Genomic DNA, 16,173 nt, shown 5'->3' on the forward strand with positions numbered 1-16,173 from the left:
TTAAAGGGCTTACATTTTCCTCAAAACTGCACCGTGCTGACTTGCCTGCAGCCCGTGATACACCGATTCCACAGAGGCTGACACTGCCCTCAAGCGCCACCCATAATCCGTCACATGAGGTATACTGTGTGTTCCATTCTATTACTGTGTGTAGACCTTTCTATTCTCATGCTCCTGCCCTGCCGTTGTGTCCACATATTCTGCTCTTTAATACTAATGCACAATATCACGCACATGAATTAGTCGCCACTCACGCCTGTAAAGAATTACTGTATTATCAAGATTACAATCTTACACGACCCAGACACCTACCTTATATCTATAACCATTACATTTGCCTCTCGCTACTCTATCCACACCCATCTTATACTCAAATGGTCACTATAAGAGCATAGGGAGCTCACTCTGTGCACTGTCGACTCAGCCCATTATTTTGTGCAACTGCTCGCTGAATCAGCCTATTTCTCTGTGAAACTGCATGCATGCTCAGACCCAATGTCTGCGCAGAGAGCTCTCCCGCTCTTCCCTTTGCCCCAGGTCGTGTATCCATTTACAAAGTTTTACCAAACTGTGTGATGATTTACTTATTTCACATTGTATGTTTATTCTGAAAGATTTCTGAAATATTGAATGAACGCTTAATAACACTTTATCTCAAACAGTGTATGTATATACAAGTCTGCCCACATTAATCCTGCCTACCTACCAGTGCATTGTTGAATCAGCCGATTACTGAAACTGTACACTGCCTCCAACACTGCTACCACACTAACCACCCCCACTGAACTATGTACCGTATTTACCGTATTTACTGAACTATGTACCGTATTTACCCAGCACTATACTGCATTTACCCAATGTACCACTCCGGATTTAGCCCTCACTGAAATTGTATACATGTACCATACAAGCCAGTCTCTTTAATTCACCTAACCTTACAGTGTATTGTATTTACCTAGTAGCATACTCTTAGGGATAACCTGCAACTAGGCTATCACTGGTATTGAATTTATGCATTTGCTTGCTCACTATCCCAACTGTTCTGAGTCAACTGTAAACTGCCCTCCCCGTTTCTGACACTGAGCTCTAGCGTAACCCACTTTATTATGTATCTGCCAACCATCTATACAGCCCTACTGAGGACCATCCTTAATCCAATATATATGCCCATTCCCATAAATGTACACAACCTATTAGGCCCGGCTGCAGCACCACCACCTAAGAACATGACCTTTGTTCACAGACTCCCGCCCGACGACTCATCTAGCACCAGCCTAACTTCAGTCCATGCAGCCCCACCCAGAGAAACCTTAGACTTCGCGCCAGACTACCCAAATTGTTTGAATCCCTCTCCAGGACCTCACTCCTTACTAAAACAAGAACTACCAGGAACCCATATTTACAATCCAAGCCCACCATCTCTCCCCTCAGCTCAACCGCCCCTTCCTACATTTTATCGCCCAAGAACCCTCAACTGAATCAACTTGCTAACGACAGTCCCAAGCACAATCATAATAATCATATTCCACTGAAGACACCTACTGAAACTAATAAACCAAATATCAGAGGTACCCTAATAAATTCCAGCTCCTTAGTAGCACATGCTACAGAAATAGCTAACCTTCTACAGCAAGAAAATGTTGACCTCCTAGCCATCACAGAATCCTGGCTCCACACAGCAGCAGGTCCTGCCCTCATGCTAGCGATCCCGGAGGACTACACGCTCCTCAGAGTTGACAGAACCAAGACCCGAGGTGGAGGCCTCATCACAATCACCAAAACCAGCTCAGCCTTGAGACTCGCCCCGTCACACAACGTTGAATCCTGCAAATCCCTCACAGCTAAATTACCTATCACTGATACACAAACTCTCACCATCCACCTCTTGTACAAACCCCCAGATCCCCTAGGGTTATTCAAGGAGGACCTAACTACCATCCTCTCTGACAATCTAAAAAATACATCCCAACGCCTTCTTCTAGGTGATCTCAACTTAGGCTTCAGTTACCCTTCAGACAAGCATGCAGCAAAAATTGCTGACTCCCTGGTAGAACTAGGGTTCATTCAAAAAGTGACCCTACCTGCCCACAACAAAGGGAGGACTCTCGATTGAGTTGCTGACTACAACTGTCAGGCTTCCATCACCTCCATGTCTCCTCAACCGTGGTCTGATCACTACCTGATAACCTTCTCGCTAGCGGCCATTTCACCTATTTCTCCTAACAACCCTCTAGCCCTCGCTATTCCTACCACAAATAAAAGAAACAATACAGCTGAAAAACTGACCCCCCCTTATTCTACTGACCCTGAACTCACTACCAGATTCTACTGATCCCTTCACCCTTCATGATGAGTATAACAAAATATTGACTTCATCCCTTGACACCATAGCTTCACTAAAACTCAGAAAGAGCAAACCTAAAAAACACTTGAACTCTTGGTTTTCTCCGTACCTAAAATCACAAAGACTGGAAAAACGAGAACAAATATGGAGACAATCTCCTACAGACAACAACAAAACCAACCTCAATAAGCTAACCTCCCTCAATAAGAAAGACATTATAATTGCTAAACAAAACTCCTTTGACCAAAGAATCTCCCAAGCAATCTCAAGCATAAAAGAACTGTTCACCATCCTTAAAGAATTGGAAACCTACATCCCAGTTCCTGAGACTTGTGTGAAGGATAAATTGTGGTGCACCAGCATCCAAAATGCCCTGTCCAATAAAGTAGCAACTTTCCAAGTTAAGATTGCCAACACAAAAGAAAACCTCTACCTCTCCACCCCTGTAGCTACCAAACCCCCACCCATTCCAGAAACCATCTAAAAAACTTCCTTCCGCTTCAGCTTCTTCAAAGTAACCATTTTAGAGATCGAAAAAGTGATACTTACACTCAAACCTTCAAATTGCCAAGTCGACCACTGCCCAGCCCAAATCATAAAGGATGCAGCCAGAGACCTATCACCATGTATCTCAAAGCTCATTAATGCCTCCTTCCCCTCTGGCACCACCATCCCCAGCAACCTCAAAGAGTTGTGGGTTCTCCCTCTACTCAAAAATCAAACACTGGACCCTTCCATACCCACCAATTACAGATCCATCACCACAGTCCCCTTCCTTCTCAAAATTCTAGACAAGGTAGCATACCTTCAAATACGACAATACCTAGAACAAAATCATCTCCTAGGAGTCCGCCAGTCCGGTTTCAGACCCCAACACAGGACTGAAACAGTGCTAATTGACTTAAAGGCAGAAATTGACACACTTACAGACAATGACAAAGCAGCACTACTACTTCTCCTTGACCTATCAGCAGCGTTTGATTTAGTAGACCACAAAATCCTTTGTGACCACTTGGATTCAGCTTCTCATTTCTCGCAAGAAGCAATAGGATGGATACAATCATTCCTAAACAACAGGACCATGAGTGTTTTCTCATCCTCAGCGTCAACCGACCCTATACCTATCACCCGCAGAGTGCCCCTAGGATCGTGTGTATCCACTGCCCTGTACAACATATTCACAAAGCCCCTTTTTGATGATCTTGATGGTCTTGGTATCACCTACACCAACTATGTCGGTGATACCCAGATCCTCATACCGTTGACGGGAGACTACAACAAGGATTTGGCCTTGGTGAACCAAGTGTACCTCATTATCCAGGCATGGATGGGGCACGACGTCCTTTCATTGCAGGATGTTTTTTCACAGGGTTTTTTACCGCAAATCTTTTGCCGAAAAGATCATAGCCAATTTCATTGGGGGGGGTTAGAAAAATGTATAAATTGGGTGTGGGTGTGTGTACAGGATATAAAAAAAATTAAAGGGGATGGGGGTAACCACCCGAAAAAAAAAAAAAAAAAAATTCAATGAGTTTTTTTCATAATAAAATCTACAGTAAAAAAACCCAGCGAAAGAACATCCCGCAATGAAATGACATGGAACCATGGATGGCCTCTCATGGTATATGCCTGAATGATGATAAGACGGAACTCATAATCCTTGGCACCTCTGCCAACATTAACAAACTTGGTCACAACTATACCAACTTTATAATAGATGGTAACAATAGCAAAGTAGCCAAGGAAGTCAAAACTCTAGGCTTCTACCTAGACGCCACCCTTACATTCAAAAAACAGTTCAATTCTATGGACTCCTCCACCGCCTACAGATGCAAACTTATCAGAGCAGCCAAGCATTTCCTCTCCACTAACAGCTGCACCACACTGGCTAGAGCCTGAATTTTGTCAAAACTGGATTATTGCAACGCCCTATATTTAGGGAGCAATAAATACATCACCAACAAAATACAGATTTTACAAATTAATGCTCTCAGAGCAGCTTTGAGCATTCCTAAAAAAAGTTGTCATGTCTGACATAAGGAGAGCTAACAATTGTCTTACCACAAAAGACAAAATCTCACTAAAAGTAGACTCACTCACACACAAGTGTCTTAACAATGCTGCCCCACAATACCTCATAGCCAGATTCAAGAGACAATCCTCCAACGGCCCCACCAAAACTGCAAATGCCAACCTCTTGACTGTGCCCAGATTCAAACATGTCAAATCTGGAGGAAGCAGCTTCCCGGTTAAAGCGGCCCAACACTGGAACTCCCTACCTCCAGCCCTGAGGGTATCTCAGTCATACCCACACTTCAGGCTTAACCTCATCCACTGGATCAAGGAAAATGACCGCTAACTTCCACTGCCACACTTCACCTCTCCTTACCGCTCCCACCTTGCCTATTTTGTTTGTACACATCAGTAATATTTTGTATATTTTGTATATGACTGCACTGCAGTGCAACCTAAGCCATACAACTTCCTGCTTGTACACATCCTGTATATATATATTGTATATGACTGCACAGCAATGTAACCAAAGCTGAAAACCTTCTTGTTGCTTCATGCGTCCTGATACCCTCGGGTCTGGTGTACATTATAAATATTAAAACAAACAAACAAAAGTAGACAGATCCTTTAGTGTCTTATCACAGAAATCTCTGAACTTATCCGTACAGCCATGGGAGAAAAGATTTTTCCCCAAGTCTACATAGAGAGAATCCCTTTTAGGGCAGTGGAAAGAGTGAAATAGGGCCATAAACCACCACAGAGATCTAGCTCTCAATGAGACAAGACCCAATTCAAATCTGATTGCAACAACTGGGATGTTATTGGGAAGCTTCAGAACTTTCCTGCAAATGATACCTTCTATGGTATCCCAGAAAATATGAATATCCAAAAAGTGGATCTCCATACAAGATATCAGCTTTGGCACAATTTTCCCTTCATAAAAGTCTACTGCTGGTCTTAGGGAGAATCTTCCAAATTTATTATCCAGTTTAGTAATCTGGGTTATTAATGGTATAGCCTTCTGTTTAAGGAACAGTCTGAGTCCAGAGGACGATGCTTAGGCCAGTATTGGAAAGCCCAAATACAACATATTTTGAGCTCTTACAATGGATTCCCCTCCAATTTTCCAGTCCAATCTTTTCCACTTCTTTCCGTTTGAGATCACAAGGATACGATATTTACTGGGATTCATTTTTAGCCCATTAAGTTCAGCAAATTGTTAAAACTTATGGATCAAACGCTGTAAACCAACTCTGGTGTGATCAAACAGGAGGAAGTCGTCAGCATATGCCAACCATGAAATCCTAATTTCCCCCAATTTACTACTCACTAGCCCAGCGTTGTTGAGAAATTCACCAGTGTCTGTCATATAGAGGATAAAAAGACAGGGTGCCAAAGAGCAACCCTGTCTCACACCTATCCTAGTTCTTATTCTTCTAGATAGGTTCCCCTGAGTTTTCATACATAGCCATAATAAACTTTAATAAACCTTCAGGAATGCCTCAATTAGAAAGTTTAACCCAAAGTCGAGACCTGATAACAGAGTCAAACGCGGGTGACACGTCAGTGGAGGCGACATAAAGGGACTCACCAAATTTACTCCAAGCTGTGTCTTGAAGAGCAGTCAGAGTGAAACCATTTAAATGTGTTGAGTGCCAAGCCCTTCACCCCATCTGAAATTTTATTTCAATATATGGTTTTTCGCTATCCAATCATTAACATGTGTTAATAGCAGTGAGGCAAATAATTTATAATCTGCATCAATCAATGCAATAGGTCTATAGTTTTTGGCTTTATTTCGATCACCTCTCTTGAAAATTGGTATTATATGGGCTGTCTGCCAGCTAGTAGGTGTGGTATCACTCCCCACAATAATTCTAAATAGCATAGTGAGTATATGGACCCACATTTCTGGCAGCACTTTCAACTTTTTATTTGTCAGCCCATTTGGACCAGGAGCCCTCAAATTCTTAGCTTTCATAATTAGTTTGAGTATCTCCTCATATTCTATAGTCGGGACCAGGGTATATTTCCTTCATCATCTCCTCTATCTCTAATATGACACCTCTCTGCCCCATGTCCAAATACTTCAGAGAAAAATTTTACCCATTGTACCTCTAATACACTGTTCAATTGATAGATGACCAAGGGAGTATTTTGAGAGTTGAGAAGACCCAAGAAAACCGTGAGGTCTCTTTTCAACAGGACATGTAACATTGTCTCTGCATCTCTTTGCAATATACATTTTTTTTAAAATACAGAAATTCTTATATTTCTGTCGAATAGATCTGATCTTCGCATCTTAATCTAATTGATCGATATTTGATTTACACATTTCTCTATGCATCTTCAACATATAAGACTTTTCCTTTGCCACTCCTTTGTCAAAAATGTGTAAATGGTTCCTTTTAGGGGGGCCCTTTCTTATATGGTCATAGGCCCTGCCATGTAAATCCTTCAGGAAATTGTCATATTGTGGCACATTAAATACCTCTTGTTTCCATAGGTAGGAGGTATTACTCAGGATATACGTCAGTTGTCCATTAATACGTTTTATGTTAGCCAGTGACCATCGGATGCCTCTACCTTGTCCCAGAGTCGTCAAAGTAGTGTCTCCCCCTGTAGTAGACTTTTGGTGCAGGAGGGAAACGTGAACACTCAAAGTACTATGATCAATCCAGTTATTAGGATTCACCGAAACTTCAGAAGATAGCGATACCAGAGATTAATCTGCAAAGAAATAATCTATAGTTCATGTAGTCACTCCCCTCTGCCAAGTTGGAAATAAAGGACGGGCTAAATCAGAGGTTCCATTGAGACAAACGAGAACCACAGATTCAAGAGAGAGATTCCATAGTCTACCCCACTGATATTTCTGGCCCCTGTAAGAGAGATACCCCATATCCTCTCCCAGGTCCCAATAGTCATCTTCAGATGTAACGGAGCAATCTGAATTTAGGTCACCAGCAAGGATCCCTTTCCCATAGGTATTTGTTGTTTTCCAATCTAGTATTGTTTGCGTGATCCTTTCAAGGAAAGGCTCTAAAGGTGATATCCCTGGATGCCAGTAGATATTAATCAATAGTATGTCCACTGAGCCCTCTCTTAGGGAAAGACTAACTGCCAAAATTCCCAAAGGCATATCGGGAATCATCATGATCAAAAAATCGAAAAGGGTGGACTTCAGGCCAATGAGTCTTCCCCCCCTTACTAGGTTCAGCAAATTGGGAACACATTTCAAAACCATCTACAAAGGGATTCAAGAGCAGCCAAGTTTCTTGACGAAGGAAACAATCATTAAGTTTTAACATACTTACTGTGTCAATATTAGTAAGTAAATGTAAGTTCCCCCAAGTATTCCAGGAGATGCACTTCATATAACTAATATGGGTTTGTTCATTTAAAGGAGTAAATCCTCCCATATTGTGTTAATTTCCACAGAGCTGAGGTAATGTGAGCCCAGTCCTTTGCGTCTCTACAATTCTCTCTAGCAAAAATGCCTCAGTTGATCTCGGGCATATCTTTCTGGATAATAAATCATTGTCAAGTTCCCCCTGTAGTCCCCATCTCTTTCTACTTTAATAGAGGTGTGTTCCATATTCAAAATCTTAATATCAAAACCCAATTCTCTCAGGTCTTCAATCTCTTCCATTACCAGATTGAGGACCACTCTAGATTTGAGGACAATATTACTCATATCTGTTTGTTCCTTAAATGGGAAATAAATCCTGTTTAGATCATAGCTGGACACCAAAGGCAATGCTGGTAGTTTGTATTTGTATTTGTATTTATTTTATTTATATTGCGCGCCTGGCCCAGGGGCATCTGGACACATTTCTTAGGGAGGGCTAACATGGGAGGTACATAGTAAGACAGCAAATTTTACAATGATGTCAGTATGCGACAATATACAGCAGAGGACAGCAGATGTGCATATATACAGTTGGGCAGCATGTCATGGCTTGGGAGACAGACATAGTAGAGAAGGCACAGTTAATTTCATAAGGTGGTGTATGCGCACACAGTGGACAAGAGAAGATAATGGGGTGAATGGTGATGTAAAAGATGTAGTGAGGTCCTGCTCGATGAGCCAGGAATTCGCTTTATTCTTAAATGCCAAATAAGATGGTTCAGCTCTCAATGTGGAGGGTAGTGTGTTCCAGAGTTTAGCAGCAAGGACTGGGAAGCTTGAAAACCCGGCTTTCTGGAGCTTGAATCGGGGTATTACCAATGAGTGGTTTTGACTGGATCTTAATGGTCTGTTAGGAATGTGGGCGGTGAAGCAGTTAGCAAGATAGATAGGTGCCTGGTTGTAGATTTCAGAGTGTGTGCAAGAGTTTTTAGTGATATTCTAGAGGCGATAGGGAGCCAGTGTAAGCTGCATCGTGTGTCAGAGATGTGTGATTTTCTGGGGGTGTTGAGGGCTGCCCTTATGGCATTATTCTGTGTTATTTGGAGTTTGTTGATGTTTTTCTTGGCAAGTGCCTAGATATAAGGCGTTGCAGTAATCAATTTTTGCCATAACAAAGGTTCTGGCAAGGGTAATGCAGTTAGGGGTGGTTAGAAAAGGTCTGCATGCTATTATAAGCTTGCAGGTGTAAGCTGATGCAGATGTTACAGCATTTCTTTGTCTTGTGAGTGACATAGTGGAGTCAAGATAAATACCTAGCGTTTTTGTATCCTTGGAGACGTTAATGGTATTGCCGTCAATGATAAAGGATTTGAAGGTGGAGTTCAATTTACTGAGTCTAGTGTGTGATCCAAGGATAAGTAACTCAGTTTTCTCATCATTTAAGCACAATCCATGATGTGCCATCCAGGCCTGTATGACAGAATAAACATTGTTAAGTGCTTTGCCAGTGATGGGGATAAGTATCTGGGTATCATCCGCATAATTGGTATAGGTAACACGCAGACTGTCGAGAATATCAAAAAGGTGCTTTGTTAATACATTGTAAAATGTTGGAGAGACAGAAGAGCCTTGTGGGACTCCACATGGGACTGGAGATGGTTCAGCAGACATTGTCGGTGAGAAGCCACACAAGGTTCTGTTAGATAAAAATGATCTAATCCAAGAAGTGGCTTCATCTGAGAAGTGGGCAGCAGGTTTAAGGTGATGGCACAGAATTTGGTGGTTGGCCAAGTCAAAAGATGCCGACAGGTCAAGCAATAGAAGTAGGGCCAATTTGCCTTTATCTTTTAGGTCCACGATTTGTGTTTTTAAATCAATAAGGGCAGTTTCTGTTCCATGTCTAGGATGGAAGCCCAATTTACGGAGGCCAAGAAGTTTATTAGATGCAAGGTAAGCCTGGATTTGTAGGTAGGCAGCCATGTCCAATATTTTTAAGAGGAAGGGTACCGTAGTAATAGGTCTGTAATTGGCTGGGTTACTAGGATCAAGGGTAGGTTTTTTTAATTAAGGGGATGATCCAGGCATCCTTGAGGTTGTCTGGTACAATCCCAGATTTAAAGGAGGCATTTATGAAAGTAGTAATAAATGGGGCTAGTTTGCGTGCCGCGTCTTTAATGATAGATGCTGGGCAAGAGTCACCTTGACAGTTGGAAGGGTTAAGCTTTTTAATAATCTGCTCAACTTCCCCTATGGAAAGTGGTGCGAAAGTGAATGGGTTTGCAGGATGTGTTGCAGTTGTGATGTTAAATGCAGCTGCCTGAGAGTCTTCAAAATATTCCCTCGATTCAGGCATATTGGCATATTGGCATATCAACTCCCCAGAGACTAGTTATCTGTAGGATATCTAGTAGTTCTTTATTTCCAAAAGTTTGTATGATATTATCAGCATTATCACCTGTAAATTGGTTTACCTCATCATCTTGAGGTTCAGGTCCCCTAGCCCCGTTTAATATTTATACCCAATGGTTTTCTATCCTGGGTGCAAAAGGATCCATGATTAGTAGACCTCATCTGTGTGGAGTCTAAAGACTTTGGAACATATAGTTCTCCCATTACCTTGGGTCCAATTTGCAGTCCCCCCATATTAGGTGGGGGATCTCTCTCATATGGACTTTCGAGACATATCTCATCTGACCATTTATTGGACGATTACCACTACCATTATTATTCTCCACGTTAAGACCTGGAGGTTTCAAGGTACCTTCCACCAAAGAAGGCTTCACACTATATATTTCCTGGAGAAGTTATTTTGCTGATGCAATATTAACAAGAATGGGGTTGATACTATCTGTGGGAATCTGTTTAACTGAACAAATTAAATTGGATATCAAATTCTCATTTTGGGCATCCTCATCTATCTGCCTTCCATCCTCAGTTTTGAGCACCTCTGTTTTATCGATGAAATTATTAGGTATATGGTGGCTTGCCCGTTCACTGGGGTATATTGTTAATGGCTGCCCTATACTATCCCCCAAATCCAGAGTTTTTAGAGGTTGGTCCGTCTGAATGCCTATAGCAATCGTCAGAGGAATAGATTTTTTTCCTCAACCAAGATCCCCAAGTTAGGAATGGCCACCATAGACTGCACTCCTCTTTTCTCCACAACCCCCTTACATTCAATAGAGTTACCTTGATCTATATCATTAGATACTTCCGGAGGGTTGGAAACCATTTCACCTATATGTTGCATTCTCTCCCCCTTAGGATGCAATATTTTTGTTAGAACCAGATTCTTTAAGAATGTATTGGTGAGTGAATTCATTTTTTTGTTGTTTATCTAATTTTTAGTTTTCTTAATTTGTTGTAGGTATCTTTTCCCCACCAAAACCTTTCTTTTATTATGTAAATCATCTTTAGTTAAATCTATAACCAGAGAATCTTTGTCTAAAATGTGCGTATCCCTCTCCTCAAGTGTCGTTTGAGGCTTTACTCCCTTTCCCGGCTGAATATATTTAGTTATTTCTGATTCAACTCCATGTAGTTGTACAGGGGAACGAGAAGTGACTTGCCTTATTTCTCCTATCTTCCTGATCATCCCTCCTGCCCCCCCAAATGTATCAAGGGTATGGAGGTAGGGAGAGTTTCAGACTTTGATATAATTAAGTTATCTTCCCTAATGTACTTCCCAAGCTCATCCAATCTATCCAAGCCCTCCAGCCTTGTATATATTTATGTAAGCAATTGAGAATGGGATCTTACTTCTGCCCATATATTGTCATATAAACTGACGAAGGAGCTTAAGACCATATTTAAGGCAGAGACTGTTGGATGTGCAAGTCTAATGCTTTCGTCAGCTTCCTAAAGGGCATGGTGCAGAATCGGATCTGCAGTATTTTCCTTTGTAAGTTCTGGCAGTAATCCCCTTTCTCTTAGCCCATTTTTACTTCTCTGTGTATTCATCTATAAAGTTAGTGAGTTCTGAAGGAGAACCCATATAAGAAGCATCACATGTCTTTTGGGTAACACTATTAGATTAAATCTGTCTATATTCTAAGTTACTTTCTGAAATCGCCTTATCAACACACTCAATAATACTGATATCATCAATATCATTATGTGAGGCCTCTACGGTAGCCAATTTTTTAACCACTTCAGCTAAATGTGAGTGGTCTAGGCTGGCAATTGATACAGCCAAAATAGATGGTTTTATTACAGTACTGGTGGCTGTTCTTTTTCCAAAAATAATTAGATATTGGGCCTCATTATGAGGTGGGCGGTAAGGGATTACCGGCACCAGTAAGGGCACCGGTGCCAGTAATCCCTTACCACCCTACTACAAGCTCCCTTTGCTGGTCCTCCCTTAATGCCCCGTTTTTCCAGGCGTTAAGGACAGGACCCACAAAGGGACTTCAGAGCTAATAACGGTATTGCAATTTGCGGTACCGTTATTAGCGCCTTCCCCATTCCCATTGAGCCCTATTAGGGCTCAATGGGAATGGGGAAGGGCCCTGGTGAATGGGGAATTACCGGTCCCGCCAACCTTGGAATGGACCGGTAATTGCTCCATTCACCAGGGCGGAGTCGGTAAGGTTTTGGAGGCAGCCATGGCCCTAATAGCGCCATGGTTACCTCCAATCTCGTAATGAGGCCCATTGTCTTACCAGGTATGGGTTCCCCAAACCTACTCTTAGAGTATTTATATTTCAAGGCACTAGCCGGAGGTTTCAGCATTGGTGTTTTAAATCATTTGTCTCCTAGTATCAAACTGGCCAAATTACCCTCTTGATTAATAGGTGTTTTCAAATATTGTTCCTTCCTAGTTACATTTTTATTATTAGAGGTAAGAGCATCTGCTGATAGCTTGATAGGAGAAACTTCATTATGATAAATACCACTAGCATTTTTTGTGGGTTCTTTAGCAGGTACTTGTAATGAGCCCTTTTTATTATCAGAAGCGTCTTTACAAATAGTTTCATTGGCTTCTGTCGGATATCTAACCAGAATGATTTTGGGCATGGAACAGCTTTGCTCAAGATGTTTGATTGCCTCCCCTTCATTGTTAACTTCAGTATTGGAGGTATCCCCCCTAATTGAGACACTGCCTTCATCCAAATTCTGAGCTAAGGTAGCTGCTAATCGATCCTCCTGAGCATCCATGGAGATATTGTCTTCCCTAATAAAGATACAGCTATTCCCTCTCAACTTCGAAGGAATAATTCCTAATTTATTAAAAACATCCACCTTATCTTGAATTTGAACTTACACCTGCACTGAACTTATTCCTTTTATAGTATCCCCTAAATGCGAAGTGGACTGACTGGGCATAGCTTCCAGCCATGCCTCCTCTCTGCTAATGGGGACATTATTGAATAATTGACCCATTAATCCTTCTTGGATATCACTTTCCAAGGACGCCTCTGTAGACTTAAAAGGGTCCACAGTTACCTCCATGGCTGACTGGCTCCTAAGCCCTTTGTAAGTCATGTGGGGAAAAGTTTTGTCCAAAAAAACAAAGAAATCCAAAAAGCTTCTTAGGCTAACAAAGAGAAGACAAGCAAAGGAAGTCCCCACACTTGTATAAAAAGGAGAGTTAGCAGTAGCAAAGGAGTACCCCTAGGCACCTTAGAGCCTATAGGAGAATTAAATACTAGGTAGATATATTCAAATGGCCAAGCCACAGGTAAAGTCTTAGACATAGCACTATGGTTAATTAGCTCTATATATGATGGATCGATATATATGTTAAGATTATACAAATTGTAGAATATTGAATGTTAAAAATAAAAGAATCACACTATCACACTGAATCATTAAATCACATAAAAACAAAAATCATATAAGTCAAATAATGATATTAAAAAATGCTGCAAAAAACGCCTCGTGGGAGATTGCAATCGCAGCCCCTGAAACTCATTATAAGTAAATAGGCGTAAATCAGGCAGTCGTAGGGGGAGAAAGAATCTCGCAGCTCCCTACGTTAAGTATTTAAGTCAAAAATGTAGATGCTGGCTAAATGTTTACAGTATTCAAAAGGTTGGAGAGATATGGTCGAAAATAAATATTATATTAATATAACTATACGAGGATATTTGAATAAGACAACGTTCTCTAAAGTTTGATGTTCTGGGTGTTAGTCTTAGCAGTGCACGGTGGTGGCGCGTGTTATGGTTGCTTAGCTTACCATAACTGGCGAATTTCAAGGGTTTTTCGGTTTTACTTGGAACCATAACGTCCCTTTGACAACGTTTTTTCACTGAATTTGAAAGGTTTTTAGCAGCGCAACTTAACCATAACGTCCCTTTAACAAAGTTTTTTCACTGAATTTCATTGGTTTTTAGCAGCGCAACTTAACCATAACGTCCCTTTAACAAAGTTTTTTCACTGAATTTCATTGGTTTTTAGCAGCGCAACTTAACCATAATGTCCCTTTAACAAAGTTTTTTCACTGAATTTCATTGGTTTTTAGCAGCGCAACTTAACCATAACGTCCCTTTAACAAAGTTTTTTCACTGAATTTCATAGGTTTTTAAGAGCGTAACTTAACCATAACGTCCCTTTAACAAAGTTTTTTCACTGAATTTCTTAGGTTTTTAGTAGTGCAACTTAACAATAATGACTTTGACTTTATATACATGTCATATGAACTGACTGAATCTCTTCTACTGTACTTGATGTCCGCGAACTCATTTAATGTTCGCGGACATTTTCGAAGAACAGTACCACTACCTAAAAACTCTGGGGGGGTATGTTTGATTGTTATATCATAACATAGGAACATTTAACAAATTCAAAAAGGAGCACACAAACACATTATATGTACTAATACATAAGAAATGTAACCCATATATACAACACACTAACCATTCATTTAAATGCACTATGTTCTAAAATGGAATATACCACAAGAAGATAAATTGGCTTCCAACATAATTACCTCACAAACACGACAGAACTGAGAACAAGAGCAGACCCACTGAGTACATAGGACATATTTTACCTGAAATAGTAAGTGTACTTAATTTTATTCATATATTTATAAACTTTCTGTATTAGATAAAAAAATATATTATCTTTTTTTTTTCTCTCACAGAAATGTCTAGTACTCTGGAATGGCTAGAGGAGCATTTCCCACATGAAGAAATGTCACAAGATAGTGAAACTAATGTTAAACACGTTATAATATAAACCATTTAATTATTATTATTTTGTATACATTTAACATATATATATATATTTTTTGTACAGAGCATACAAAAATAGAAAATACTTCAGAAAAACCTGTTATGGATAACACTTTTCACAGTATAGAAGAAAAAATGGATTTATTGTTGACTAATTTTAATAATTTGAAAACTTTTGTGGAAGATCATTTTAAACCAAAAACCTCGTACCATTGCCCCACATGTACTTGTCCCTCCTCACCATATCCCAGTCAATTATCCCCAAACCCTCTCCATAATCCAAAACGTTTTAATGAGAATTCCATCCCTTCTTCACCTAATAACAATCATGTTGAAACCCCTAATTCTCCTGTTTTTGTTTCTGTTTCTGCCTCACCTTCTCTGTCATAAATTATTAATATATGTTAAATAAAGTTTAATTTTTATATTGTGTTGTAAATAGTTTTGTTTTTTAAAAAAAAAAACAATGTAGGTGTCCGCGGACAGTGCAGGTGTTCTGAAATGCTCGTAAATAAACGAAAATGGAGGTGTCCTGAAGAACACTATACCTGTTTGTACTGTTCGCTATTAAGATCAAACTATTCTAAGAAAAAAAAAATTAAAATGTCCTAAAGAACACTATATCTGTCCGTAGTGTTTGCTATCAAGTTTAAACTGTTCTAAGAACACAATTGGTGTCCTGAAATGTTCGTACGTAAACAAAAATGGAGGTGTCCTGAAGAACACTATACTTGTTCGTAGTGTTCGCTAGCAAGTTCAAACTGTTCTAAGAACACACGCGGTGTCCTGAATTGTTCGTAATTAAACGAAAATGGCGGTGTCTTAAACAACACTATACCTGTCCGTACTGTTCGCTAGCAAGTTGAAACTGTCCTAAGAACACAATTGGTGTCCTGAAATGTTCGTACATAAACGGAATTGGACGTGTCCTGAAGAACACTATATCTGTCCTTACTGTTCGCTAGCAGGTTTAAACCGTTCTAAGAACACACGCAGTGTCCTGAAATGTTCGTTTCACGTGTGACGCATTTTTAATTAGTTCAGGACCCGAACAGTGTCCGTAGAACATCAACGCGCATACGCTAGCTAATCTCCATGCATTTGGTGTCCTGCGGACATGCGCTTCCTTCGCAGACTTGTTCGCGAACGGATCATATGACTGCGCCCACGCTGATCACGTGTTCTGAATGCGGACACTGTCCGTGTGCCCGAACAAATTAAAAGTACATTTTCAATTAATCCATAATATTTTTCAATAAAATCTCACCATGGCACAAGTCCCA

Source organism: Ambystoma mexicanum, chromosome 6p (assembly GCF_040938575.1).
Source record: "Ambystoma mexicanum isolate Mex_15411 chromosome 6p, UKY_AmexF1_1, whole genome shotgun sequence".
Taxonomy (NCBI): domain Eukaryota; kingdom Metazoa; phylum Chordata; class Amphibia; order Caudata; family Ambystomatidae; genus Ambystoma; species Ambystoma mexicanum.